The sequence below is a fragment of the Coloeus monedula genome (assembly GCF_965178545.1).
Source record: "Coloeus monedula genome assembly, chromosome: 10".
Lineage (NCBI taxonomy): Eukaryota > Metazoa > Chordata > Aves > Passeriformes > Corvidae > Coloeus > Coloeus monedula.
In genome coordinates this window covers 21,701,423-21,705,743 of record NC_138790.1, presented here as the reverse complement: position 1 = coordinate 21,705,743, position 4,321 = coordinate 21,701,423, and positions in this window count along the sequence as shown.

Here is a 4,321-nt window from a genome sequence, read left to right as displayed (position 1 = left end):
CTTGTTTAAAAGAAAAACTTAGCCACATTTTTTAAGTGATTACTACCTAAAATTTGTCTACATTCTGTTCCTGGGACTCCAGGTTCACCAGAATAACCAAACTGCTTTATGAGTTTGTAATTCTGGATTTTCAAGTATATTAAAAAAATGGCTACTGCAAGTCACTCCCCATATGCACAGGGACTCTCTATTTATGTACTGACCATTTGGGTATTGATGATATTATTTTTTAAACCTTTAACCAAGAAGTGATGCAGCATATCACCTCTTAATCCCCTGTCCCAATAAATGTGGTTCTCCTGTCTTTGCAGGCACAATATTTTATACAGACTTTTTTTTTAAGATCTAGAGATTAAGTGAAAATAAATACACAATCACTGATATCTTTTCCAGAAACAAGTAATATTGACTCCTGTACTGCAGAACTTGTTCCAAACCTAGGAGAAACGTGGTCCCTGGTTCCAGGTGTGGGAGGAACCTGGCTGAAAAGAATTTTTTAAGAGTGCAGAGAAAGGAGAGAGCAGCGGAAAAGCCAGTGAAAGCTGGCCTGGCTTGGAATTGGAAAATGATGGCCCACACGGGTACTTAAAGGTGACAAAAGGGCCTCAGGTAAGGGTGTGTTTTGACTGTAAGTCATTGTTGCAATTAGTCAATGTGAAATAAGGTAGTTGTAGGACTTGTGCAATAATCTGACACAAGTGTCAACATTGAAATGACGTCCTTGTTTTCCAGGCTGTTATTCTGAAATCTTTTCCTCAGGAAAATAGTCCTAATTTCTGTGTACCTCACCAGCAAATCTTTATCCACATAAATAATATCTGTTATCATTTTCTTATGCTTTTTCCTATTCCGTTTTTCTTCCAAATCATAAAAAGTCAATGGACTTTTACAGCTGCTCAATCAGTCATTAAAAAGCCTGAACTGAAAAAAATCCGTTGCATAAAAATATTTGTAAGATCTAAGAACTCAATTTGGCAGATAATAGAACATTCTAGAAATAGAAAATATATCTCTCATTGTTTTCACATTGGGACCTTACATGTGCAGTGAAACATTGTGCTAAATCAGGTTCCAGGACGCTGAGCCACGACGACAGAATTCCTTTCCCTTTCAGTAAGCTTGGGTATTAGGGAAAATGATAAATAAAAGAACGGTTAAAGCATTTGGTATAATTAATTTGATTTGGGTCTGGTTCCGCGGAGTCAGCTGTTCGTTTTTCATCTTGACCAGTGGTGTTTTCCGGGCAGCTCCTATTTCCTACGAACCGATTATTCTGAAACTCAGTATAACACACGCACAGCGACATCCTTTTGTTACTTATTAACAGCATTAATGCTTTTGCGGTGACCACAGCGACTTTCGTCTGGTGCCCGGGGTTGGTGTGAAGGGCGGCTGGACACGGGGGATGAGGAGGATAAAGGGGATGAGGACTATGAGAGGGATGAGGAACATGAGGGGGACGAGGGAGGCGCCCCTCCTGTCCCGCCCACTGCATCCGGGTCTCTCGGCGCGGCCGTTGGGAGCGTTCAAACCCCGCGGCAGCCAATCAGCGCGCAGCGTGCCCCTCCCAGCAGCCAATCAGCGCACAGCTCGTTCCCCTCGCCCACCCAGCAACCTGTGCTCGGTACAGCGGAACGAGCGCTGTGCGTCTGCCCAGGAAACCGCTCACAGCCAATGGGAGCTTGCTCAGTGTGAGTGGCAGCTGCAGTGACCGATCGGAAAGAGGAGAGGGCGAAGGGCTGGGCGGAAAGTGGGCGGGGCATCTCGCTGCGCTGGCGAATGAGAGGGCGGCTTGCAGAGGGGCGGTGGGGCCGGCAGCCAATGAGCGGCGGTGTGGGTGCGGCGGCTCGCTTTTTGAATTGGCGGCGGCCGCTGATGGCGGCGGGCGGCAGCGGCGGTGAGGGGGCACTGGGGTTGGGCGGTGTGCGGGCGGCCCGGAGTGGGGCTGGTGTGTCGGGCCCCTGTGAGGCCTCGGGGCCCCTACGCTGCTCCGGGGCTCCTCGGGCCGCCGGCGGTGGTCTTCGGGCAGGGCGGAGCCCCGGGCCCGCCGGCACCTGCCGGCTCGTGAGGCGACAGAGGCTGTGGCGGTCCCTCGTCCTGCCCCGGCCGCCTTCCTGCAGAGGGCTCGGGAATCTTCCTGGGTGGTTCCTTGGGAGGGACATGGGAAACGTGGGGGGTGTTTATTGTCCTTTCCTTGCTTTAACAAACGTATTTTGATTTGTGGGTGTTTTGTGTCCTTCAGCCTTCCCACAAACTATTGGAAGGTTATTTCTGAGTGTGATTCTGTGGGGGCATTAGCTCTGCCTGGAGCCTGTAGTGACGGTGTTCTGACTTTTTATGTGAGGGCAAACTGTTCAGTTCGTGTCTGTGTGTGCTGTCTAGCCTTCTCTGTATCCTCTCACTTTCAGTTCATAAGTTTAGTGACAAGTTTTATGTTATAACTATTGTATGATTATTAAAACAAGGTATAATTTTAAATACACTCAGGATGGAACCTCATAACTAAATAAATTGCAAAATCCATAACAAAAATCAATGTCCAGGCCAAAGTAGGGGCTTCTTCAAATATATGATGAAGCTCTTTGTAAGTTCATATACATGTTATTTGGTATAACAATAATCATACAGATGTCTCAGACTTCTAAGAAATAATATCTAGGTTTTAAGTTCAATTGTGCCTTCCACTGGAGGGTTTGTTTTCTTCTGAATTTGCATGTAATTGTCTTTGTGGTAGTCATTATTAACAATATGGTTTGAATCTTCCAAGATTATGCTTCCCTCCACCCTTACTGCAAAAAAAAAAATAGGTAACTAACAGTTCCTGGTGGTGACATTGTAACAGGTGATTCCCCTAAGACTTTATGGTTGAGGTTACTCTCTCCTCTTGCTCTGTCTTAAGCTGCTCTGAGAAAAATGAGGCGAGTGACTGGGACTTAGGTCTAGGAAGTGCAATTCCATGAAGCTGCACGGCTGTGTGTGAAATTGAAACTAAGGTGGCAAGTCTGGTAACTGAATACGTCTAGAATACATTTGTAGTGTTGACTTATTGCTCATCACTGTATTAGGAACTTGTGTATTATGAAGACTTGAATCCTTTGCACGAGTCCCAGATGTGCTCTCTGGAAGATAAAGTCTTTTCTGTATTGCTGGTATGCCAAAGTGCCCATTGTTTTTTGTCTTCTGACTTACTTTGCTGTGTAATAGGATGGTCATTACACAACTTGCAGAACAGTATGTGCTGTTCTCTAGGAGTTTTACCGTCTCAAGAGTCCTCTTTCAGACAATACTTTAGTGCAGTATTTGAGTAGTTGCTGTTTTAAAGGGGCATTTACAGTCACGAGAACAGCTTCAGTTAAAGTGCTACAAAGGGTTATTGTACAACAGCAGTTCAGCTGCAGTTGTTGCTCTAGGTAACTTCTGATATCACTGTGCAAACACTGAAATCTGCATGTGGTGAATCACAGGAAATGCACCCTGCTTGTCTCATATGAGCGAAAATGTGCTGTGTTGGGCAGGTGTCTCAGAACAAACTTCGTGGTGCAAGATTTGGGTAGGTAGCTCCCAGAATATGAGAGGGTTAAGAATTCTGCCTTTCCAGTAGGTGACAAATCTGATAGGCAGTGAGAGCATGGATGCATTCTGTTTGAGAAGATAGAAGCCTCTTTATCTGATGATGAAAGGGTACTTCTACTCTATTATAGTTAATGTAGGACAGTAGACCAGACCATACAGATAGACATATGTACCCATATCAACTTTGCAGAGACTCTCAAGCATTTTTAATTTTTCTATGAGTAAGTAGTCCTGGCCTTACTCTCTCATTTTTAACCACAGTATCGCTACCCAGTTCACCTGAAAAATCAGATTTTCGAGATGTTATGCTTACCCTAATTCTTCTGCTAATGTTTCATTTCAACAATGCTAGTTTTAGTCTCAGCTATAGCTTATAATATTTTGTCACTGAAAGAAACAAGTGCTTTTGGTTTGTTGGTGCTTTGTGGTTAAGGTTTTTAAAATGAGCACGAGAGTTTGTGCTTGCCTGTGCTCAGAGCTGAAGTTCCCTCTGTGCAGACAAATTACAGAACCATTTCTGTAACAGCTTTGTTGTCAGTCCTCTCTATCAGTTGTGTTATTCTTGAGGCTCTTTCAGAGCTTCTCTATCAGTGGGAGTGGGAGCTCAGTTAAGAGCCTAAATGTTTTGCTTTCTGAAGTTATTCTGACAGCCTTAGTCATAGGACTCTTATGAATGAGCTTTTTGCACCTGTGACTTAGTGTGGCCTCTCTACCTTCCAGCTGTTGAAGAAAGAAACAAAGCGTAATC